Genomic DNA, 27,655 nt, shown 5'->3' with positions numbered 1-27,655 from the left:
GTCAAGCCAAGACCTCCAGCACCCTCTCTGTCCAACCAGTGCTTCATGTCCCTGCCTTAGTAGCACACACACACACACACACACACACACACACACACACTTGGGGAAGCATGGCACAGGTTTACTAGGTATGCCCTCTTTGGTCCAGACTATAAGGAGATTATCACTGCAACCAATCCCTCGTTATCAGCTACTAGAAGGCCCTTACAAAGTATGACCAATTCTACTGTGTAATGTTATATTATTCAAATGGTGTATGTGACCAAGAACAAGGTTATTTAGGAGTGGCCTGTACAGTGTCACCAAATACAAATGCAAGTACTCTAAGAGCTTAAATATGTCTCACAATTATCAGCCACAAAAATAAGTTTGAATATATTTAATAATAAATAATAAAAGAACAAGACAATGCTCAATCAACAAAGTAACTGCAGAGTTCAGAATCACAGGAAATATTTTAAAACAACATTGCAGGAAGTCTCAAATAAATACAGAAAACATCTAAACTAATCTTTACTACATTACTGTCTGTATCTAAGACAGATACTATGCCCCAAGTCTTACATTCAACATGCAGGCAGAAGTTCTGAGTGTGTATTTCTAGGTTGAAGACAAGATACAAAATGCACACAGTCTCTCTCTGAGAGAGTTCTTAAATTACTATCAAACATTACTGCTGAGTCAGCTTGGATGACATCACTCTTTGTCAGCTGCCTTCAGTTCCCAGGTTAACAGAAACTAATATCTCTGTGTTAAAAATACATATCTCTCAGATGTTTGCCCAGAACCGGAAGTTGTAAAACAATTAAACACTTTTACATTTTAAACCTAGTAATTACTTCTCTCCAGGACAATAGAAAAAACTTCTAGCTCTAGACAACATCTTATATTCTTGCTGCATTGAAACTAACTTATATAGCACATTGTAAAGCACTTAATTTCAATTTATTTTCTTGAAGTTTTGTAAGTTAATCTTTTATGTTCCAGCAGGGTATGCTGTGGTTACATTCTTGAAGCTCAATGCATAACATACAGTTCTGTATAAATCATATCAATAGTCACAAATGACATAGAATTATTTACAAAATTCCAGATAGCTAGACTGACTGTGTCACAATTCTCACCCTCCCCCAAAAACTCAAGCTAGTTTTTCTAAGTGACCCTTGAGAAATGTTGCCTGAGAGGGTTGAGCCTATCAAGGAATACCTTACCCCATTCCCTGTCTTGAGAGCTCATCTGCATTGGCATTGTTAACCCCACTGTGGTGTTGCACTGCCATATCATATACTTGCAACCCTAGGCTCCACATTAGTAACTTGGCATTTTGCTGGCTGGCTCGAGGTAGCCATGTAAGGGATTGTGGTCTGTAACAACAGTGAATTTCCTTCCATACAGATAAGGCTGATGTTTCTGCAGTGCCCACACTATGGCTAGGCATTCCTTTTCTACACCTGCATAGCATTCTTCCCTGGGTTGAAGCCACAACTGAGATATACCACTGGGTGCTCTTCTCCCTCTAAGGAAAAGTGGCTAAGTACAGCCCCCACCCCATGTTTTGAAGCATCCACCTGCACAACAAATACTTTGCTGTGATCTGGACTGGCTAACATTGGGGGCCCTCCCAAAGCTCCTTTAAGCTTCTGGAATGCCTGCTCACATGCCAGGGTCCACACTACCTTATCTGGCCTGGTTTGGCTTGTCAGGTCTGTGAGGGGAGCAGCTATCGTACTATAACTGGGGACAAACTTTCTATGGTACCCTGCTGTCCCTAAGAATGCTCTCACCTGCTTTTTGGTAACAGATGCAGGCCATGCCTGAATGGCTTCCACTTTGGCAGGGTCTGGCCTGACCTTACCACTCCCTACTCTATGTCCCAGGTGGGATACCTCTGCCATACCCACCTGACATTTGCTGGGCTTAATGGTCAACCCTGCCTGCTGTAGTCTGCCCAGCACCTCCCTGACATACTAAAGGTGCTCTTACCAAGAATGGTTGTAGATGTCAACATCATCTAGGTAAGCAAGGGCAAAATCTCCTGCTCCTACTAGGATATGATATACCTGCCTCTGGCAAGTCACTGGGACATTTTTCATCCCAAAGGGCATATTCATGAACTCATAGAAGCCAAAAGGAGTCACAAAGGCTGATCTCTCTCTAGCACTGGGAGTCAAGGGCACCTGCCAGTAGCCCTTAGTAAGATCAGTAGTGGTAAGATACTTAGCCCCACCCAGCTGCTCTAGGGCTGCATCTGTCTTAGGCATGGGGTAAGCATCTGACTCTGTGTGACTATTTAATTTCCTGTAGTCCACACAGAACCTGGAACTGCCATCCTTCTTTGGTACCAGCACCATTGAGGAGGCCCAGGGACTGCTGGACTCCTGAATTACCCCTAGTTCCAACATTTCCTGTATCTCTTCACTCAGAGTATGTTTGACTCGCTCAAGCACCCTATAAAGGCCCTGCTTAATAGGCCTTTGGGGTCCTGTATCCACATGGTGCTGCACCAGGTGGGTGCACCCAGGTTTCCCAGTATACATGTCCCTAAACTCCTGTAACACTGCTCGGATTTCTAGAACCTGGGTAGGGGATAACAGCTGGGACATTGCTATCCCTTCCACTGAGGTGTCAGTCCAAGCCTCACTGAGGAGATCAGTCACCAGATCCCCCTAAAACTCCTCTTGCCATCCACTGCAAATACTCAGCACAAAGGCCTCCCTATCATGATAAGTTTCATCATGTTAACATGGCACAGTTTGTGCCATTGCCTCCTGCCTAGCAGATCTACTATGTAGTTAACATCACTGACCTTCCTTACTACCTTGTTGGGTCCCTCCCAGACTGTCTGCAGCTTGTTGTGTCTGACAGGAATGAGAACCATTACCTGCTGCCCCACAGCATACTCTCTAGCTTAAGCATTCCTGTCATACCAGACCTTTTTCTGCTGTTGGGCTTCTGCCACGTCCTCCTGGGCCAAGCCCATGAGTTCCCTGAGCCTTGTCCTGAGGTTTAAGACATATGCCACAACAGACTCCTTCTGAGATTCACACTCACCCTCCCACACATCTCAAATTAAATCTAGAGGTCCCCTCACCGTATGCCCATACAACAAGTCGGAGGGTGAAAAACCTGTGGCTTCCTAGGGCACCTCTGTGTAAGCAAAAAAACAGATGGGGAAAATATTTGTCCCACTCCCTCTTAAACTGGTTTGCAAATCCCCTTAGTATCATCTTGAGTGTAGAGTTAGAGTTTAACCTCTCAACAAGACCATTAGTCTGGGGATGGTAGGGGGTGGTCTTTAGTTGCTTCACCCCACAGTACTTCCACAGACAAGCCAGCAGGTCTGACATGAAACTAGCACCTCTGTCAGTCAGTATTTCTTTTGGGAAACCTACCCTGCAGAAAAGCATTTGCCAACTTTTCTGCCTCAATGGAGGACAGAGGCACCGCTTCAGGGTATCTGGTAGAATAATCTACTACCACAAGGATATACTTTTTCCCTGTGGAACTTGGGGTACTCAGAGGCCTCACAATATCCATAGCTGCCCTCTGAAATGGCTCCTCAATCACAGGCAAAGGCATCAAAGGAGCTTCCACCTTGTCTCCTGCCTTGCCTACTTTTTGGCACTGCTCACAGGTCCTGCAGTACCCTGTAGATCTCTGGAAATCCCAGGCCAATAGACATTCTGCATAATACGTCTCTTCATACATTTTATGATCATATGACCTGCAAAGGGAATATCATGGGCTATGGCTAGAAGTGCCAGATGGTAGGCTCTGGGCACTACCAACTGCTGTGTTCTCTCACCCTCTACCCCTCCCTCAGGGTTCCACTCTCTATACAGCAACCCTTTGTCCCAGTATACAGATGCCCCCTTCCCTTGAGAATCAGGTATCTCACTAGCTACCTCCCTCAGGCCTTGTAATGTAGGGTCTGAGAGCTGAGCCTGTCTCATCTCTCTCTCTTAGTAACCCTTTCTAGCTCCCCTTCCACAGGAAGTCTGGTATTCTCTGACAGTGGTGCCTCACTGTTAGGCTGGGTACTACTACTCACCTCTGCCCTTGCAGTCACTCTGTCCAAGGGAACATCAGTACCCACAAGCAGCTGTGGCTCACCTTCAGTCTCACTGCTACAGGGTAGCTCCCCCCCTGAAGTAAACACCTCACCAGTCCTGGCTGCAAGTGTGTGGTCTGTCTGAGTCTCCCCCAGGCTACCAGACCCACATGCTTGTCTCCATCCTGACTGTGTGTAACTGCATGCACACAGGGTACTGCATTATCAAAATAATTCCATATCAGAACATCTGCAAGGATACCCTCAAACACACCTACTTGCTTGCTTCCTTTTCCTCCCTCCCAGTCAAGGTGAACCCTAGCCAAAGGTATTTGGAATGGGGTCCCTTCTAAAGCTCTCACTGGAGTAGACTGTCCAAGCAAGTAGTGCTCCTCTGTAACCATTGCAGGCTTCACAATGGTTAGGTCAGTGGCTGTGTCTCTCTTAGCCATGGCCTCTTTCCCATTCACTAAGATAGGATATAAGCTCTTGTGGTAGTTTGGTACCCTTGTTGTCTCGAGACAACCTATTGTTGGCATTTTGTCACTCCCACTTACTGACTCTCCCACCTTTTGTTCCCCACCTTGCCTCCATGGACATCTATATGTTACATGGTCCTACTGGTTGCATTTAAAACATTTAACCCTTGGTCCTGGATGTGTACCTGGACTAGTGGCTTCCCCTGCTACTGGCAAACTCTGTTGGGGCAGTCTGGGCAACCTCCCATGGGTTCCCCTAGACCCATGTGCAGCACTGGGTGTCCCCTTCCTGTGCAGTGATACCCTGGTTGCTAGGTATAGGTCTCCCTTCTTCCCCAACTCTTCTGCAGTAGTGTATTGTCTATCAGCTAACCAGATTCTCATGTCTTCAGGCAAAATGCTAAGGGCTTGTTCCCTCCCCAAAATGTCTGCCAGCCCTTCAAAATTGGTGACCTGACATCCACTCACCCACCTATGGAAATAAGTGCTTAGTTCAGCAATATATTCACACACACTTTCATCTGCTTTGTGTCTATGCTCACAACACTTTTTCCAATAAGCTTCATGTGTTTACTTAAAACTTCTGGGGATCAGTTACTCCCTTCTCCATTACCTCCATGCCTCTGGCAAAGAGTCAGAATCTCCTTTTCATGTTGCCTCTGCCTTTCATTCTCCTCAGCCTCTAGACATCTCAGTCTCTCATTTTCCTCAGCCTTCAGACATCTCAGTCTCTCTGCTGCTTATAATTTCAAATGCTGTGGTTACATTCTTGAAGCTCAGTACATAACATACTGTTCTGTATAAATCATATCAATATTCACAGATGACATAGAAATATTTACAAAATTAGAGATAGCTGGGCTGGCAGTGTCGCACTCTTATTGCAACAGCATTGATCGATGGTGCGTGATATCTCCCCTGAAGGCTCAGGGTCATCTGAACATACTTAACGTTTTATGGATTCCAAAACACCAACACTGTGGACTGGTACCATGTTGATAGGGAAACCATCCAACAAATAGTGGAAATGTGTCCTCCTCATCTGCGGCCCCATGGAGAGTGGTTCAGTATCTGTTCCAGTGGATACTAAGGAATATGTATCTTTATGTATGTTAGCCACAGGGACTTTCATAAGGTCATAGGTTCATAGTGTTTATTAGGCTAATGACCACAAGGGCCTCTGACAGGTTCTCATACCCTTTGTAAGTGTAAGCAGAGACTTGGGGGGTGAAACATTTATAGGATGCCTGTGTCCATTAGAAACATAGGTGCCAAACCAGAGATGAATTTGCTGTTCCCCATCCATTTGTCCAAGTTACACTTGAATTGGGTTAGGGAGGAACTCTGCTTCACTTGGATGGGGACCCTGTTCCAGAGAACGGGTAATCTCTGGGATTTATACCTGTTTCTCCAGTAGGTCCTATTTATGTCACATGCAAGATTTAAGATTTTAGAACTTGTAATTCTGACGTTTATTTTGCAGATATGCAGAAAGTCCATCAAAGTAGGGTCTGACAATGCCTTGTATGCCAGGTATAGATGTCCCCTCAACAGCCTGTCGGAGATAGAATACATGGATAGAGCCTTGAGGCGGTCTACACAGGACATGTTACTTATGCCCTGTATTCTTTTACTGAGGAACCTCTGTGGACGTTCCAATTGTTGTATATGTCTGGTTAAGTACATACCAAAGTGGGCATTATACTCATTGATAGGTCTGATGAATGCCATATACAGTGGAATAATGATTTCCTTGGACCTAGATGCCATACTTTTGTTTATAAGTTACACAACATAGAATGATTTCCTCACTACTATAGACAAGTGATGGTCAAAGGCTAGTGGCTGAAAAATGTCTTGAATCAGCCCAACAATCTGGATAGCAAATTTTAAATAAATAGATAAATACCAGTCACTCTTGGGTTTTAAAGCTCAGAAGTGACAAGACAAATGATTTTGGCCATACAGTTCAGTGTATTACTTTTCTGAAGGTGCTGACACATCATTTTTCATAAGTTCCATGTCTCTGCAATGATCCATCTGACTGCAACATCATATGGAAATGACATACCACCCCACCTTGCCTGGCCACTGACTTCAATCTTCATGTAACCTCAGGAGATGCTACAATATCTTTTCAAGCGCTGATCCACTAAAAAAGAAGTGGCTGATGAGCACAAATACAGATGTACTATCACATAAACTCAGACTTTCCTGTTATACCTTGGATCTATAATGAACACAAAGAAATCCTTCTGATGATTTGAATGCATTTGTTCCAGCTGTTATGCAAAAACGCACTGTTTATTCTAAACAGATAAGGCTTGCTAATTTTGTCTGTTGAACATGCACTCCCACTAAACCTAAGGGTCCTTTTATGAGAGGTTTACTAAACAGATTGACAACAATTAAAGCAAAAAAAATTAATCTAAAGACCTAAATTGCCTTTTAATATATTAGTTATTTGGTGAAATATTTGTAATATCTACAGACATATTCCTACAATGGTCTTAATATTTATTTGATTGCTTGTTATTTTTATTTTTTGTGTCACCACTTGCTGATTCCTGCATTTCTTGTTCTTGATCCTTGTGTGCATGTGCAGGAATTAAAAAAAAAAAAAAAAAAAATATATATATATATATATATATATATATATATATATATATATATATATATATATACATATATAGATAGACAGATAGATAGATAGATAGATATAGATAGTGCAAGCTCAGAATACCATAAATAGAACATCACAGACCAAAATTCAACAGGACGCAAAATACCAGGTCAGTTACTATAATCATACCTCTCAACTTTACAGATTTTTGCAGAATGTCCAGATTTTTGCCTCTTATTTTTGGTCTGTTTCTTGTAAAATTGTGTTTTTCTGGCAAATCATTGGCAATTTTTTGAAGAGTGAAGTCAGAAAATAATGACAGATATTTGAGATTCAGACTTTCTACCTTTCAGAAAATTCATTCTAATGCAAAATCTGTTATTGTATCAACTTTCTAAGTTTGTAAGAGTAATATTTAAAAATTGACCCTATTTTACAGCCTTTGTCCCCCTTATTTATGGCTTTGTCCAGATTTTTTGCTCTAAGAAGTTGAGAGGTATGACTATAATGCAGCACATAGATGACATTGGTAGCCAGTATCTACATCCAGCAAAGAGCTACCCCCACTCAACGTCTCTTATTAAAGTCTTGGAGAAGTGTGGAAAGTGCTGAACTGTGCATAACAAGATTTTCAATAAAAAGGAAAGAGAAAAAAGATTTCATTTCAGTTCTGCTTTACCTAACCCCCTACCCTTTTCCTGTTGTGGTTTTATAAGACTGTGTCTCTGGCCCCTACCCCTGATAGTACTCCGATTACCAAAGTGTCTCCCTCCCTCCCTTCTTTTATTGCTATTGTCTGTTGCATAAGCTATTTAAGTACTCACCCCACCCTTCGTTTTCCATAGATCCATGATAGTGAGTGGCCACCCTGCAAACCAACTTTGCTCTTGAATAAACCTCCTTTACTACATACTGTCTCCTGCTCATTTTCCCAGAACTCAGCAAAACTTGTCATTCTAGTATGTGTTCCAGAAGAGCTTTACTTGTACCCCGTGCCATCCAGACAAAGCTAAGTATGGTACATTTGATTGCTAAATCACACTTGCTTATGTTATTTTGAGCTATTGCTATTGTTTTCTGCTATTATTTGTTCCTTTCTCTATATTTATGTTAAAAAATTGCTCTTCCTCTCACTATCTGTAGAAGACTGTCTTGAAATCCCCTTCAGCAAGGGATTTCCAGCTAATTGTTTAATTGCTCTGGGGCAGCATTGCACTTGTATTTACATTAGGAAGACTTGATTTATTCATCTTTTGGCAGGGAATGTTTGTCTGGTCTATTTGAGTTAGGAAACACACAAGAGAGAGCTCATAGTATAGTAATTTTATTGGCCATAGGCTCATTAGTTTTCTGTTTTTTCTGTGCTGCTATAAATTTGGCCCATTTGTGTGGACATGCTCACCTTGCAGTGGCAGTTAGCAGTACTGTGTACAGTAATAAGCACCTAGAAATGAAATTTTCCCTATAGAATGGTCCATAAAATTGTACCCTGTAAAGCAGCAAATATAGAGCAAATATCTTGAATGCCGACAAGCTTAGAGCAGCTAGCTGGGTATCAAGTGACAATGCCTATAGATTTAGTAGAATTCAGTATTGTGTAAACATTAAAGTTAGTAGAATTTAGTACTGTTTTGCATAATCTGCCCCAATAAAACACCCATATTAGTCTGCACCAACAAAGCAGCCTTAATAGCCTTCTAACAATGCTACCCCACCCCCTTGTAGCTCACCAATCAAAGGACTGGACAACATGGATATGCAATTTCCTAACTACTCTGGATATTGGCATCTTGAGGCAATGGAGAAATTGCCTTATGTTTACTGACAAATACTTAATTCTTAAAGAAACAGACACAGTATGCGAGAGGTGTATTTACTCAATGACAGTGAAGGTTAAATTCTCACATACAAGCATATATCAGGTTTCAAAACTATGCACATAACTGTGCATAAATGTATGCTGAGGCACTTAAAAGCATTCTTCCTAAACAACAGAGATTACCTAGACTGCCCATTGGAAAGTTATGCCTCACAAGCCCAAAGGCACTCAGAAAAAAGCAACACCTAACATTACGCATGCAGTCATTCTCAATAGAGCTCAAAACACTAAGCTCCTAAGGCAAGCAAATGCACTTCCCAGGACGGTCATCATATGGGAACTCCATTCTAAGACATCCTGTACCAATGACCCTCTAACCAGGCTGAACAGGAGAAGGTAAAGTTTAGTTGCTTATCTGAAACTAGGATCTGCCAAACCACGCATGCACTGGAGTCATTACACCACAGGTACCAGTTGATTCCATCACAGGCCATGTAGGTGTAAATGATCTGAGACATACCTCCCTGGACAAAATGAAGAGAGACAATATGCACTATGTATCACAGGCTGGTTAATTTCAAAAATTGTCCATCATTCTGGCATCATTCTAAGAGGATCCAATATTTGTCAGCTTGGGGGGATATGGTTAACAGATCATGTTGTTTTGCCAAGGATGACATGCATCTGTCTCCTCTGGGCTTTTGAATACTGGCAAAAACTTTACTTACAGAGTTCCTTTTTTAGGCAATGCTAAATTGACAAACGTACCGACATAGCAAAATGAACTCAAGTGGACCTCCAAGCTTTCTTCACACATGAGAATATAGACTTCTGAGCAGTTACTGAAGCATGGTTTAAAGTAACAGAGAGTACCCCGGCAGTGCAAGATTTTGTTGTGTTCCACACCTTTAGACTAATAGCTGCAAAAACAAGGTCTAAAGGTGGCGGTGTCTTGACGTACATCAATAGCAAACATACCTCTAGGGTAGACAAACAAGATGACATGCTGGAGTTCTTCCACAAGGAGATCACCATAGCCAAAATCTCATACCATATCCTAGCCAACTATAGGTCACTTTCCATGTCCCAAGAAGTTCACAATGCATACTAGGAGCCAGGGCTGGATCCAGCACAAGCCGACCTAGGCATAGGGCCCCATGCTTACTGGGGGACCTAGTCTGGCCTAAAATCATTTAAAAAATACTGCTTGCTACTCTTCATATGTAAGCTACATCATCTCCATTAAAAAAAAAAAAAAAAAAAAAAAACTTGAAAAAAGAAACACTGCTCACTACTCTGTATGCCAGCCACATCATCTACATTAAAAAAAAAAATACAAAAACACTGCTCACTACCTTCACTGAATGAGCAACATCTCCAGTCTCTAGACTATGTCATTGGCTCAAAATCTGAGCCAATGACAGAGACTTTCTGAACTCAAATCAGATGTGTGCTCTTTTGCTGCTTCTTGTGAATGTCATCAGCAGTAAAACAATCCTGGATTTTCTGTTTTTATATTTCATATGCGGTAACAGGGCTTATTCCTTAGCTGCAGAAAGTGAAAGGAATAGAACAGCAGCTTCTTTTTACAAGCAGAGCAACAGTAAAGCAATCTTTTTTAGGTGGATGTTATTTTCTATACAAGCAGAATGGATGGATGTTATTTTCTATGAGAGCAAAATGAAACACCAGCTATGCAATGGAAGAACAGTGTGCGTGTGTTACGTTAGGAGTTAGCATAATGGTTAAAGTGCATACAAGGCACAGAGTTTGATATGATTCTAACTTTTGATCATTGTCTGGTTATTAGCTAGGCATGCAATGGTTAGTAGACTGATTGCTTAGCATTTATCTTATGAACCTATGAATACTTTGGCTACTTTGTGCTTGTGTGAAACAATTATTTTATAAATATATGACTTCAATCATTGTTATTACAATTTTCTTTGACACAGACATCTAAGAAGGATGTAATCAACAATATAACTATATTTGCTGGGTTTGGGGATTTCTGTGGATAAAAAGGTGGACTCTGCTGAGCTGATAAAGTTGAGTCATTAGTCTGTCTTTGCAGTACTAGTGTGCATGTGTGTAAAGGAAATTGGAATATTTTACTGTGGTTATTTTATCACAATCAGATATGATATGTGCACAGTCAATAAAGTGGCCATAAGTAATGAGTAGAGATGTTGTTGGATTACAATGACAACGGTTTGAAGGGCCTTATGAAGTATTGAGAGATGTCAGAGGGATTAGCTATTTTTGATAACAGAGAAGACAGCCATCGGAGTGACCTTTTATTGTATATTGAGTGATGTCAGAGGGGATAGTTATTCTTGATGACAGAAAAAACATGGTGAGGTCAAAACTGAGACGTAGATGTTCTATATGTAAGTGCCCCCCCCCCCCCTTAAAAACAGTATGTTGCATGCAGTTATATTTCTAATATTCTGAAATGTTCTAAAATAGGTACTTTCATCACTGGATCACACATTTTGTTTCACTGTTTACTGGAAAAAAATATTCAAAAGAACACATGTTACTGTATTAAGCAAGAAATATAATTTAAAACCATCAAAAAGGTGAATCAAAGAATACATGCATTTATGTATAGTCTTTAAAGTGTGTGCAGGGGAACCATGGTTTGAAAGCAGCCTGGGGACCAGGGTACACTTAATCTCCTACAGGCCATATGCACTTTAAGTGAATATGAGTTTCACTGCATTTTCATTGAATGTGAGTTTCAAAAGAAGAGATGATTACTGTTGCTCATGCTAAGTCTGTTTTCATTGTTCAACAACTGATTTGTTTAGTAAATAGACATTGGTGTTTTTGCTATAGAATTTTAAATACAATTTTAAATCAAATCCAAATCTCTGTAATCACAGAAAAAGTAAAGAAGAAAATACTATTTTCTTATTTTTTTGTTTTTTATTTTTATTCTTTGGTAACTGAGTTAATCCCACTAGGCTCCTCTTTTCGGGGAAAGCTGAGGTGGTATTTACACTACTAGGGGAAATTTGGTCAGAGCATCAGGGAACTTCCCCCACTCTTTCTGATAGGTGCCATAGGATCTTTTACATCTACTGGAGCTATCATCAACTTAGGCAGATAGGGCCTTAGTTTGACGTCTCATCCGAGAAGGTGAGTATGCACACTGATGGGTTTGAACAGTACTTACGGTAATTGGTAGGAGCCAAGTAATGAGATACTGGAATGGTTGGGGGGAGGGCCTGGTCCATTACCCTAACTAGGGGCCTAATTGACCATGGTCCAGCTCTGCTTGAACCTCCTAGAGACAGTTGCCATCCATCCTAACACCTTACTCATGGGAGACTTTAATTACTCATCTACAGTATGGGAATCCTGCATGTCCTCAGATCTATGGGCACAGAGATTCCTGTACTTCATAAATACAATCAGCCCTGACAAAATTGTGAGTATGCCCAATACAAACTTCAACAAATAATATGGGAGAATGCTGCAATCCCCCCCTCCCCCCATGTCAAGTGTTCCCTTGTAAAGTCTGAAAGCTGGCTCAATAAGAAATCAAAATCAGCATGATAACCCCAGTAAAACCAGTAACAATTAGGATCTATTCCAGGGAAAACTACCTTATTTTAAGTGATGGTTGGCAAAATTCAATGTTCCTCCAAACCTCAAGAATACAGCAGTTTATGCTGAATTGCTCTCAGAAACTTGGTGCAACCATGATAATGGCTGCACAGTGATTGCTGTTCCTACCAAAAGTAAGCCGAGAACTAGCCCCAGCAACATACCACCCTGGTGTCATCCCAAATTAAACAGGCTATACAAAAAAGGAACAAAAATTATGGCATAAAATCTGGAAGGGTAATTCCCATAAAAATGAAAACACACTTATCAAACTAAATAGGCAACTAAGAAGGCTAATTAGGTCAAACAAAGCCAACTTTGAGGTCAAGATAGCCTCCCAGGTGAAAGATAACCATAAGGCCTACTACAGCTATGTCAGAAACCTCAAGGGCAGCACACAACAATGTGGTGAACTAGTGGTTAATCGTGCCACATCCACTGAACTTGGTGATATAACAAACCTGTTAGTGGATAAACTCATTTCCAACTTTACCCCCTCTCAGCCCCAACCATCCCCCAAGAAATACCCTCACACATAACCTGTACAACTGTATACTGGCTGTGCTTGCTAAATCTAAAAAACACAGCCTCAGTAGGCCCTGACATCATCCCAGGATGCCTCCTGAACAGACTAAAATGTGACTTATCAGGACCCCTGGAGTCACTGTTTAACTATAGTCTTAAAACAGGCTTTGTGTCAAGAGAATGGACTGTGATGGTCATCCCCATTCATAAGGGAGGGCCTTCAACAGATCCTGGAAACTACAGACCCATTAATCTAACTAGTCTTATTTACAAAGACATGGAAAGAATTATCATGGAAATTATCAACAAGGACATAGAAGACCTACAAACACTGGATCCAGCCTAGTTTGGCTTTGTCAGAGGAAGGTCATTCTTAGTGAAACTGGTGGGCTGCTTTGAAAAGATCACTAAGGGAATGGATGAGCAGAAAACAAGTGCATACTGACTACCTAGATCTGGCTAAAGCAGGTGATACCACTCTCAGGCATTGTCAACAAACTTACGGGACTAGGCATAATACCCTTTATAACACACTGAATAGCTAGCTGGCTCATGGATAGGACCCAAGAGGTTAGGATCAGTAAGACCACCTTCATAAAGAATGGCATCTGCTTCTCATATGTCAAAGCCAATGTCAAAGGCCTCTGGCTGCCCAGGTTTGTAGATGACTGCAAACCGGAGCAGTCATTTAATCCCCACAAGATAAGAATCCCCTTCATAGGTTCATAGGTAGGTACTAGGCTATTAGCCCAAGGGCCTAAGTATGCCTAGCCAACAAGGTTCCCTGGCTTACACCACCCAAGAAAGTTAATTTCTTGTGCCCCTGTCGAGCAGAGCCACAGAAGTGATCGCTGGGGTGTATTTCCTATTTCCCATCCACTCATCAAGATTTTTCTTGAAGAGTGCTAATGAGGAACTTTGCTTGGCATAGATGGGTAGCTTGTTCCAGAGTATAGGAAGTCTCTGGAACAGGAATCTATCCCTCCAGCATGTCCTGTTTATTGTGGTGACAAGGTTTAGGTCCCTAGAGCATGTAGCTCGGAGGGACTGGGATTTCTTTAGGTGTAGCATGTCCAACAGCTCTGGGTTTAACATAGCTTTATATGTTAGGCAGAGATCTCCTCGGAGTAGGCAATATGCTACAGAGTAAAGCTGGAGTTTTTTGAGACCGGCAGTGTAGGGCATCTGTTTGAGGCCAGTAATCCTCTTTGTGAGGTACTTCTGTGGCCTTTCCAGCTGTTGCAGATGTCTTGTGAGGTACATTCCAAAAGGGGCATTGTACTCTATAATGGGTCTAATGAGTGCCAAGTAGAGGGGAACAATGACCTCTTTTTTGCTGGATGAGAACCCTTTTGCGATGAGGTGTGCCACATAGAAGAATTTCCTGACTACTGTGGTGATGTGATTCTCAAAGGAAAGACTTCTATCCACCTGGGTCCCAAGGTCTCTTATCACACATTTGGCATTAAGTAGACTGCCGTTTATGTGGTAGTTCATGGGTATCGAGTTTTTGCCAAAGGAAATGACAATTTACTTTTTGGCATTGAGCTTGAGGCCATGCCTCTGACACCAGGCATTTGTCTCAGTGAAGCCCTTCTGTAAGATGTCCACATCATTTGGGGACACGACTATGGCTCCTAGTTTGCAGTCATCTGTGAACTTCATTAACCAGAGGCATTCTGTGTTAGCCTGTACTTCAGAGACATAGATACCAAACAGGAGAGGTCCCAGGACTGAACCCTGTGGTACTCCACTTGTCACTGGTTTGAAGTCAGATTTGGAGTCTGCAACTTTTACAGTGTGGGTTCTGTCAGTGAGCCAGTTGGCAACCCATCTTGTGACACAGGGATTTATACCTAGTTTAGTGAGTTTAGCTATAATTCCAGAATGGGAGATGGTGTCAAAAGCCTTGGTGAGGTCAAGATGGGCTGTGTGAACCACCTTACCCTTGTCTATGGCTTTGGTGACTGCCTCAAATAAGTTATCAGGTTCAGAAGGCATGATCTTTTAGGAAGTCAGACATCCCATGTAAGTATTTCATCAATAAAAAACCCCTAAAGTTGTTTCATTAGTCCAGAGGTTCCCAAAGTGTGCACAGAGGCGCTCTGGGGAGCTGTGGCTTCCTCACAGGGTTACTGCGATCTAATAAGCTTAGCCACAAAATAAATGCAAACTAATAAGCTTAGTTACTAAGCTTATTAGTTTGTGGTTTATTTTGCGGCCGCACTAAAGCTTATAGGACATATTACGAGTGAAACGGAGATGCCACTAGCAGGAAATTTTTGGTTCCCACAATGCATTGGGATCTCCGCTGGAAACAACAATGACGAAAGGGCCGGTTTGTTTTGGGGAAATTGTAAATTTTATTTAACTGGAAATTTGTGATACATTTTTGTTTGGGTTGGTGTTTTCCAACTGGGAAGCAAAAATAAATATTGAGATTGCTACTTAAGGGTTTATCGTACATTGTCGTTTGTGTGCTGTAGTGACCGAATGAGGTGAGAACTTTGTTGTTATACTTTATATGTTAAGATACCGCGAGGCCCGTTTGGTTATTATTATTATGATGTTTTCAGTATTGGTCCTGGAGAATGAATGGGATTGTTTGTATTTTAGAAGGTTATGATTGTGTAATGCTATAAAGTAGTATTAGAGCTGTTTACTTTTGCTAAGTTGGAAGTTTTGTTGTGTCCAACAAACTAGCAGTGTTTTTTTTTCCCTAGGACTTTTTTTTTTGAGTAGAGCAGAATAGGTGAAGAGTTTCTTAATTGTGTTTTAGATAGTGAGATGTGAAATTATTGTCATTGTAATACTTGTTATTGCAAAATTTGCATACATGATCACAAATAATTGTATTATTATCTGAAGGTAAATTTTCAAGTTGAGGGAGAAAAAATATTTTATAAACAGTTGGGTTCTTATTGCGAAATTGAATGTGAAGAACGTCGAATACCGGAAGGCCGAACTTGGTAGTTCGAAAGGTGAGAATGTCGAAGCCGCGGAAACCCGAATTCTTTCCCAGGGAAAGAATTTGGTTAGCCATTTCTAAGGCTTCGGCATTTTCTGACCGGGTTAAGGTAAATGTACAAAGGGGTAGTGACGGACTTTAGGGTTTGGGTGTGGGTCAGGTAAGTGTGCGATAGTGATGGACTTTAGGGTTAGGGCGCGGGTCAGGTAAGTGTGCGATAGTGACAGACTTTGGGGTTAGGGTGCAGGTCAGGTAAGTGTGCGATAGTGACGGACTTTAGGGTTAGGGTGCGGGACAGTTAAGTGTGTGATAGTGACAGACTTTAGGGTTAGGGTGCAGGTCAGGTAAGTGTGCAGTAGTGACGGACTTTAGGGTTAGGGCGCGGGTCAGGTATTGTGGTAGTGATGGACTTTATGGTTAGGGCTTGGTTAAGGATAGTGCATAGATAGCGGTATATGTTAGGTTTATTGTAGGTTTTGAAGGTATTTGGTGTGATTGTGTTATGTGTGTGTTTTTCGGAACAGCAAATTTTTTCCCTGGGAAAAAAAAATTTGCTGTTTTGAAGTTTCGATGTTATCTGAATTCGATCTTCCAAGTTCGAACTTATGGTGTTCGATATATTAGAAGTCTGATTTTGTGATATAGATCCAAACAGTTTTACTGAATACAAATTTATTATTATTTATTTTTTTGCAAAATAGGGATGTCTGCGTAAGTAAGCGATATGTTTATCCTTGAATGTTACTTTATCTTGAGATGTGTATTTCATTCTCGTGTGTGTGTGTGTGTGTGTGTGTGTGTGTGTGTGTGTGTGTGTGTGTGTGTGTGTGTGTGTGTGTGTGTGTGTACAGAGAGAGACAGACACACACGCACACATCTTTTGATGCTCACTTTATGAACTGTGTTAAGGTAGCTGTCTGTGTTTTTATTATTGTACTCATTTGTAATCAGTATTTTAAGTATATCTAAAAGTTGTGTTTTAGGTGCTTTTAGTTTTCAAAATAGTGTAACTGTAAAACGATTAAGGAAGGTATAGTCTCTGAAGATCCGGGACACTGAGGAGATATGTGGGCATCGCCATTCCTCTTTTGTACTTTGGGGAGGGATTGAGAGGACAGAGTTAAATTTGAGAGAAAAATGAGGAATGTCTCTGAAGATTGGGGACTTATCATGGCAACAGCTTGGTCTGATGAAGCTGCTGCAGACCTGGAGGAAAAGTAGTTTGAGGACTGTGTCTTGGTTATATATAAAATGTCCTTCTACAATTAAGTGTCTGACCACAGGTGTCAGTCCTGCATAAAGGCCAATAAAACTAAAGGACTGGACCACGACAGACTGCTTTGAACCTGAAATGCTACTGTAAAGCTGCTCACCAGCTATGTAAATCTCGCCAACTAGCAGAGAGAATACAACCATTTTCACTGCTTCTGACAGCAGTCAAGCTATAGCATTTCCAAAAAAAACAGGTCACAGTTGCAATGCTGCCAAACAAAGCTGAAATATTTCTGTAGTACTTCTCTATGTTCATGAAGTGCAGTGCAATATGTCACGGCTTTACTAGGTCCCCACCTCAGTGTCACGTCTGCAGCAGCATCGGCGGACCAAACTGTTGCCCCGATAATGGAACAGTACCCTTGATTGTTAATGATCTGCTCAAAAAATTAATAGCCTGAAGGTTATAATCAACCCCATACCTCGTATCTATGAAGTGAAGACCTCAATCATTATGACAAACCCACCCCAGAATACTATAAATTTAATCAGAATTAAACCAAATATAAAAATCTGGACATTTTACGAAACTCTGCACAGTTGAATTGAAATGTATGTTTTTGTGATCTTAAATACCTGTATTATTAATTTGTTCAATTACAATTACATTTTTTGTGATCTTAAATATGTGTGTTATTATTTTTACCTAACTAACCCTTCCTGGATTCAACAAGGGAGCCGAGAATCGACAAAGTTTGGGAACCACTGCACTAGTCAATGATCTGGGAAGTCATGTAGATACTAACATAGTCTTCAACCAACATGTGTCCAAGGTAGTAATGGGAGTTCATGTAGATACTAACCTTGTCTTCAACCAATATGTGTACAAGGTAGTAATGGGAAGTCATGTAGATACTAACCTAGTCTTCAACCAACATGTGTCCAAGGTAGTAATGGGAAGCCATGTAGATACTAACCTAGTCTTCAACCAACATGTGTACAAGGTTGTAATGGGACGTCATGTAGATACTAACCTAGTCTTCAACCAACATGTGTCCAAGGTAGTAATGGGAAATCATGTAGATACTAACCTAGTCTTCAACCAACATGTGTACAAGGTAGTAATGGGAAGTCATGTAGATACTAACTTAGTCTTCAGCCATGTGTCCAAGGTAGTAATGGGAAGTCATGTAGATACTAACCTAGTCTTCAACCAACATGTGTCCAAGGTAGTAATGGGAAGTCATGTAGATACTAACCTAGTCTTCAATCAACATGTGTCCAAGGTAGTAATAGGAAGTCATGTAGATATTAACCTAGTCTTCAATCAACATGTGTCCAAGGTAGTAATGGGAAGTCATGTAGATACTAACCTAGTCTTCAACCAACATGTGTCCACGATAGTAATGGGAAGCCATGTAGATACTAACCTAGTCTTCAATCAACATATGTCCAAGGTAGTAATAGGAAGTCATGTAGATACTAACCTAGTCTTCAACCAACATGTGTCCAAGGTAGTAATGGGAAGTTATGTAGATACTAACCTAGTCTTCAACCAACATGTGTCCACGATAGTAATGGGAAGCCATGTAGATTCTAACCTAGTCTTCAATCAATATGTGTACAAGGTAGTAATGGGAAGTCATGTAGATACTAACTTAGTCTTCAGCCATGTGTACAAGGTAGTAAGAAAATCCGTCTATGTTCCTCCACGTATAAGTAAGGGCATGGCTTCTAGGTCAAGAGAGGTCATCTTACCACTATACTTGGTCCTCATATGACCCATCATAAAGTAAAATGCCCCCTTTAATATGTACCTGACCAGACACATGCACCAACTGAAACATCTACAAAGGTTCTTTACAAAAAGAATACAGGAAGAAACAAATTGTCCTATGCTAATCATCTCAAAGCCCTGTCTCTTTACTCAGTATCATACAAATGTCTGAGAAGTGATCTTTGTCTGACACACAGGGAATCCCTGGACCCTGTTTTGATGACCCTTTTACATCTCCACAAAACAAACATCATCAGAACTACTAGATCAAAAGACCTAAAGGTTGCTTGTGACATAAATAGGACATGTTGGAGAGATAGATATGTTTCTCAGAGAATTCCCATTCTCTGGAACAGGTTCACCAACCATGTTAAGCAGAGTTTCTCCCTACGCCTATTTAAGTGCAACTTGGGCCAATGGATTAGTAATTGGAAATTCATCCCTGGTCTGGTGCATATGTTTCTGATAGGCAGAGGCAGTTAATAAATCACCCCCTATATAAATCACATTTGTGAGTCACATTTGGGTTGCGTGGCTAGGCATATAAGGGCCCTAGTGGTCATTAGCCTAGTATACACCTATGAATCTATAATCCTACTATTTCAGTTTTCATTTGGACTTGTGAAAATAAACCTGAATTTTTACATATGTCCTGCCCCCAGTGTCTATTTTGGGAAATACTAACAAATGCCAATACATTGAATAAAAGCTGCTGAAACACCTTTCAGTGACAGTACTGTTTTCTCTTTTTGTCACTGTTGTGTATCCTTGAAGTAGGGTATGACATGTGCCCCATTACATGTAGGATGTAGGGGAACTTGCTACCTACAGAAATAAAATACTTCTGAGATTCACTGCAATTTGTTTCAGTGTGTTTTTTCTGGTGAATTAGCATTTATTTGAACTATTGCTGATGGAACCATATGATTGTTAAAGGCACTATTGCAATTAACTAAAAGCCTCTGTTCTTCTTTCTTGTTGAAAACTTTTTTTTTTGCTTTTTCAACTTTAAATGATGTGTGTTTGTTTTGTGATGTTTTTCTTAGAAAAAAAGTCTTTCTTACTGTGTTTTTAGTGAAAATTTTCACATATTGTAATTTTAGAAACAGTTAAATAATTCTGAATATGTGTTTCTGATTGCAGATCGACAAGTGTTGTGTATCTGTGTGTCTGTGTCTATCAGTTTGCATGTAGCTATTTGTGTGTGTGTGCATGTGTGTGTGTGTGTGTGTGTGTGTGTGTGTGTGTGTGTGTGTGTGTGTGTTTGTATGTGTGTTTGTACGTGTGTGTGTTTATATATGCATATGTGCATGGGTATGTATATGTGTCTGTGAGTCTGTGTCCATGTATCTATAACTTTGTGTGTGTGCATTTTAATCTAAATCCAGAAAAGCATAATTTGGCATTACAGAATTTATCTGATTAGAACCATCATTCTGTTTTACATTGTATCAGACAGAAGACATGTTTTAACAACTTAGCACTATTCTGTGATAATAGACACTATTTTGGAATGTTGGAACTGTTTTTTTTCTGTCTAGGGATGTGACTGGGGATACTTCCGCAGTGGTACAGCGGTAGCGCTGTTGCTTTACAGCAAGAGGTTCTCCCGTTCGATTCTCGGCTGGAGTGTGGGGAGTGCCTTCTGTGTGGAGTCTGCATGTCCTCCCCGCAGTTGGGTGGGCATTCGAAAGACATGCGTAAATGGGCGTGCCTTCGTTGAAGGTTGAACGTCGAGCTGGCACATCGGCATTTGTGAAAATCTACTGCCAATCATTAGCAGACCGGAGTTCCGCTATGGTGACCCCTAACCGGGAAAAGCTGAAAGACAACAACAGGGATGTGACTGGGAATGGTGAGCTTTTGAGCTGTGACATTTTACAGGCAGCATGTGATAGTTTAAAATAATTCCAGGAAGCAATAAATGGCATTGTAGTAGTTTTCAGTCTATTATGTAGCTGTGCCCTTTCACTTTGCATTTTATGAAATAGAAACCACATGTTTACAAGCTAGCGCTATTCTGTGTAAATTAGCACAATTTCTGAACTTTACTTCTTTGACTTGAGGTTTGAAATGTGTGTGTGTGTGTGTGTGTGTGTGTGTGTGTGTGTGTGTGCGTGTGTGCGTGTGTGCGTGTGTGCGTGTGTGCGTGTGTGTGTGTGTGTGTGTGTGTGTGTGTGTGGAGGGTGTCCTGCTAGAACTGTAACATTTTGCATTGCACTTTATAGGAAGGGAGAAGTAAGACACACAAAAGCAAATTACAATGTATTTACATATTAGTCGACAACAATGAAACTATTGGCAACATTTTGACAGCTATTTTGATAAATGGAAGAATAGGTGTCACAGAACTTGACAGCTATTTTGAGAGGTGTGAAAAAAATTGTCAAACTACAACATTTGGTATCTATTTGGCAACTGTTGAAGAGTTGCCAGACTGAAACAATGGGCAACTGTTTTGACAACTGTCAAAATAGCTGTCAAACACACACACACACACACACACACACACACACACACACGCACACACACACACACACACACACACACGCACGCACACACACACACACACACACACACACAAACTCACACATCATCTTATTTCAATGACTGCAAAAGTATTTTAGAAATTAAGAGATATAACCTTTGTTACGTTTTATTACATTTAAGCAAAGTTTTTTCTTAGAGAGTGGACAAGGAAGCTCCCTATTTAGATCGTGTTATGCAAAGGAGCCAGTTATAAAAGAATTAAAACATAAACATTGTCTTAAAATACCTAAGCTAATGGTATTATGCAGTCATCTGAGTACCACATGTTTACTAAAAAAAATCAATAAGTGCTTTCTGATCCATTCTTTGTGCCACATATCCATGTCACCTGATGTCAGATGTCTTGAAGTCTGTTTGCTACCTCAATTATCTTATTATCTTAATGATTTTCAGTAACTTTCCCTTACGACAAATAACAGGGACTGGCGTGCGATTTCCTAATGCAATTCTTGTTTTATATTTATGAAGTGCTACTAAAGCTTTATGTCACCTTAATCAGTGACTTTATTAAATATTATACTGTGCTCAGAGAAATTTTTATTATATTTTGGACCCAAAAAGAATAGACATGGATTATGGAATTCCTTATGAGATATTTCTCTTCCACACGCACATTTATTAATTAATTTGGATGATGACTACATACCCTCCAGAGGAACAAATTTCTGAATGTTTTCAATAACAATCTTTCATACATTTTTGTGAAAACAGTAGTTGGATGGGTTAATGACCAAAAATATATACTCAGAAACTGCAAACATTGTTGAGAGTCTAAAAGATATGAAGTGGAAAGAAGTGATATATGTATATGCAATTTCTACTTACATGGGAGACATGTCACATCCCATCGCTACCTCTGAATGAGTGACCAGGGCTGGCCTATACAGACAGCCTTAAGTATTCTGAAACATTCAGTCATTTTCTGATTACCCATTTCATTCAGTGTAGGATCAAGAACAAGTCAAAACATATCCTGGGACTCAGAGGGTACAAGACAGAGAAACTCTTCCAGAATGGGGTGATGGGGTGCAAACCCATAGACTCAGACAGACAGACACACACACACACACACACACACACACACACACACACACACACACACACACACACACACACACACACACACACACACACACACACACACGCATGCACGCACACGCACACACGTGCACAAGTATACATTTACTTTTACACTGCAAGTATACTTAGAGGTGACTTAGAGAATCACCTGTCTGCCTATAGCACGTATTACAGGCCGCACCATTATCTGTCTCTCCTCTCCTCTCCCAACCAGTCTCAATCTCAGCTCCTCTCTACCAGCCAAACTAGAACAATGTTACAATAAACTATACAAATTCGCAACCAACCAACCAACAATATAGATCACATCACTGCCTCTCTCTAAATGACTGAAATAGCTCGAAATAAATGATTCTCTGTTGTACTCACAATTCATTACAAACTTCAAACTACTGCACAGACCTGAAAAATTCCTATTTCTTCACTTCATCATTCAACCTTACATTACTAAGAGACCTCTATGCTCCACTGACAAATTATTATTCTCCATAACTAAACTTAACAACCACAATGCAAGATATTCTGTGTATTCATATTGCATTGCTAATAGCTGGATTTCCATCCCACTTTACTTAAGAACACACTTCAGCCCGAAATGCTTTAAATGCCAACTGGATCAACACCTGATGGATAAATGGCTCTGTACCTCACCTGCACCACTCCTGGTTAAACCGGTACTAATATAGTATATGAATTTGTGCCATAACTCTCTGCCACACAAAATGTAATGTACTGTTATCACATTTATACCCTCTTCTGTCACATCATCTCCTTTATCTTTGTTGAGCCGCCTCCCCTCCATCCTTTCTTTAGGCTGCCCTAACTCTTTATCTTATCTTATGTCTTAGATTTTGAACAAGTCTTTATAGTAACGATTATTCCTATGTAAAACCTGACAGTCTATGCCTGTGGATGATATTGCACTGCATATACCTCTTTGTATTTAAAAAAAGTGTATTCATATACAACCCATGTAACTTCTTTTTAATCAAAACAGCTTGTAAATTATGTATCTGTTGTCAAGGATGTCTGAATATTGGAAATGTAGTTCTTAAATGAAACTGACTTTAAATGTTGAAAGTATGCAAATGATGTCAATGATGTTTGTGTAATGGAGCTTTTATCACCGGGCCTCTGCTGAAAAAGGACACACTTCTCAGTCAGACTTTCCTGGTAAACAAATGCGCAATCAGTCACCCAGTAAATCAATCAGTCAATCAATCAAGCAAGCAATCTTTGGAATGTGGGAAGAAATTGCAGTACCCAGGAAAAACCCACATGGGCTCAGTTACGACATGCAATCTGCACACAGAATGTACAAAAGTGAATAGGTGAACTAGGTAACCATGAACTGTAAAGCAACAGCACTAACAGTTGTACCACTGTGTCACCAAGAGAGTGATCCAGCTTCACTGGTGAGCAAACCGAAATGTTCTAACTTACTTTTTTTTTTTTAACTGGGAAAGTTCAACTTGGAACAAAGCCAATTTTCAGCAGAGGCCCAGGGAGAAATGCTCTAGACACATGTCTTTGTAATGTGGGAGGAAACTGAAGCACCCGGAGGAAACCCACACAAACACAGGGAGGACATGCAGACTCCACACAGAAGGCACCCCAGCTGAGAATCGAACCAGAGAACCTCTTGCTGGAGGCGACAATGCTACCGCTGCACCACTGCACCGTCATAGTTTTACAGTGACCACACCCTGAAGTTAGATCAGCTGCAGTTTGATTTATTGAGTGCCAATTCTCAGTTCTTGGTAATGCTTTATTTTTATATCTGAACATTTCATATGCTTGAAAACACTTTTATAGACAAATACATACTAATCATACTTTGAAATTTCTTTTCTCAATAATTCTCGACAAAGCCAAAAATAATAGGGGTACAAATGCCAACATCAGAGACATTTTTTAAAATGTTACCATAATTCAGTTAAAACGTTAATAGATTAGGTAGTTTTGCCTCAACACATATTTTCTGAACAATAAGTATGACAGTCTAATGTCTGGCAATATTGATTTATGTAATCCTCAGTGATTTGCCAGAAATTCAAAACTTTTATGAGGGAAACGGGAAAAATATGAGGCAAAATCAAGAGCATTCTGCAATATTCTGGGAAGTTGAGAGGTATCGCTCTGAGATTATTATACCAGCATGATATATTTAAGATTATGTTTAGTCAATAATTTCTCTTGTGAGAAAAGGAAAATGCATATTTATTGTGTATCAGTTATGGCATGAAAACATAATAATAAATTATTCTAAAGCAAAATACTTTCTGGATCCTCGCTTCACTTATGAAATACTAGAAAAAAGTTTGGCGTCATTTTCTGTCCCTGTATAATGTCACTTTTGATTCATTCATTGTTATCATTTTGATTTGTCCATTGTTATAAATGATTTATTTATTTGTTTGTTTGCTTGTTAGGTTGTTAACTGAGTATGTGAGTTGTTCTGGAGACCCTTTTCATTCATAACTTGGATTCAAGGCAAAATAAACACAATAATTTTATATATAGCTTTGGATGGAATGACAAGTCAGCATGTCAGGCATTAAAAGTATCATGCATAAGTTCTTTCCAAAGCATCTAAAACACTTAGACAAACCTTAAGTTGCAATGCATCTACTGTAGTCACAATCTCCCCCACTCAACACTGTGCCAGAGTCACTTCAGGTAAAGTTATATAACCTTTCTACATAGACATCATGAAACCACACCATATTCTAAACATTCTAAACCATCTTCTAAAATTATTAGTTATTTGAGTTTGTTACATAGTAACACAGCCACAGGATCTCAAGGGGTCAAGTGAGTTACACAATGATGGGGAAAAGTACAGAAAATATACTGCTCTTATTTTGATTTTGTGTTGCAACTTACTTTTTTTTTGTGATCATGAATTTCTCTAAAATATTTCTGAAATGGGTCTGTATTCCCCTGTAAGTAGTTTTACACTGCACTGCACTCATGTATACTAAGGGCTACAATATAGTTTACTCTATTTAACATAGATGTGCTGCCTTAATAACAACTACTGACTCATGTATGCTCCTTAAAAAATCTCCATTCTTACTGTATTTCTTTTTAATACATCAACTATTTGGAATGCCATTATTCCAAAGACTTCCCTTCTTTTTATGATAATTCACAGAAGCAGCAAGTTACTGTAAAACCTGCTTCTTTCACCAACAAGTCACTGGCCAGAAGAACAGAATTGAGTAAGTGGAAACAAGACCTGGAATCATCAGCACAAATCTTAACACTTGTGTCAAAACCACGTCATCCATCACCTAGCGAGATTGATTTTAATCAACCCCATTGTAAGCACGCTTATTGTAATTATCAGAATAAAAAAATAAAACAACTTTCTAATATGCAATTACAGTGGTTCATCGATTTTCCAATGTAATCTACTGCTGCTGATTTAATAACTCAATTACAGGCCGGCTCCCGGGACATTAAGGAGGGAGGTTTTCATAAAGTCCAAAACAAAACACTAAACAGCTGTTAACAGCAGTGCAGTATTATGGCCACTGAGGGACTTCTTAGTAATATATGCTGTCCTCTAATTCACTCTCTTGCTACCATGTTAAAGTGAGATTTTGTCAATAGTCTCACTGTCTACAAGGTCCTTTAATAGGTGCAGTGTAAATTTCCTCAAAATAAAATTGGCTCAGAAAATAAATTAGAAAAACATACAATCCGTTCATGTCCTCCATAGATGAGGCACTTACCTTAGTCCATGGCTGCATTTATTATTTATGTATAACTATCACAGTTTACAAAAACATAGCCTTCCTTGTTGAAGTTAAAGGGTTATGATGTTAAATGCATTACCCATGGCTCTTCACTGCTTAGTTTCTCTTTTGAGTCTTTACTCATGAATGCATATTGCAGATTCTGCAGTACTTCATTGTGCATTTACAAAATTGAAAATGCAATAATGTATAAATAGTGAACATTTTATGAGTAAAATACCTCATACTAAGCAGTGGGAATCTACACAGTTAAATCATTCTAGAATATTTAAGAACGGTATACATGTATCACTATCTCAATTCCTAGTGCACCACTTTGGGAGGGGGGTTTACAGTGGTGTGGGAACCATGCAAAGTAACTAGGTAATCTGGCATCCTGAGTAGTTTTCCAGACTTGTGCCTCCTAAACCCAAAATTGAGGACCCAAAACAAAAAGGTCTTCCGAAAATGAGGGCTAAAACATCTTTTGTACTGCAGTAACTACAGACAGATGCTTGATACAACTGTAACACCTTGTTACACTTACTAGTACATGCTCAGCTCTGAGCTTCATCACCAGTGTGAATCATTTATTGGATTCATTTATGAAGTCTTGATAGCCTTGTGACTTCGGAGTGGGTGCATATTATGTGTCGTGTCACCCACCTCCCACAAGTGAAGCTACCACCATAGCCAGCCCCCCCCCCCCCGCCTTACAGCAAACATTTCCATCCATCTTTAGTCTTCACAGGGGATTGCTCGCAAAACATGTAACCCATGACACAACCTCCCAATTCTCCCTGCTGGGAGAGGCAAGCAAGGACCACCTCATTGTTTATTATACTCCCTAGTCTGCTCTTCTACTGCCTGAGCCATCAAATGACCCCAGGTTATCTGGATCACACTCAGAGCTTTCTTCTTGTGTACCATGGAGAATACTTAATCCATATCCATTATGGCACAGAGGAATAAAGACCTGACTGCAACTCAGGTGACTCAAGATAGATTAGGGGCTTGGGAGCTTAACTGAGCTTGCAACAGAGGATGGGAGTGCCCATCTTGGCAGGGAAGGGGAAGATCAGGACCTTCTACTTCTAAAGTCCCTCAGATGAGTGATGATACTGGAGGAGGTGGCAGTCCCTGGGGTGGGCCATCAGCCACCAAGCTACTTTAGTGATAGTCTTCATTGCAAATGCAAGGCAGTGTCCACATG

The sequence above is a fragment of the Protopterus annectens genome, chromosome 10.part0 (genome assembly GCF_019279795.1).
Source record: "Protopterus annectens isolate FY-2018-M chromosome 10.part0, PAN1.0, whole genome shotgun sequence".
NCBI lineage: Eukaryota > Metazoa > Chordata > Ceratodontiformes > Protopteridae > Protopterus > Protopterus annectens.
The sequence above is the reverse complement of the archived record's forward strand: the minus strand, read 5'-3'. Positions refer to the sequence as shown.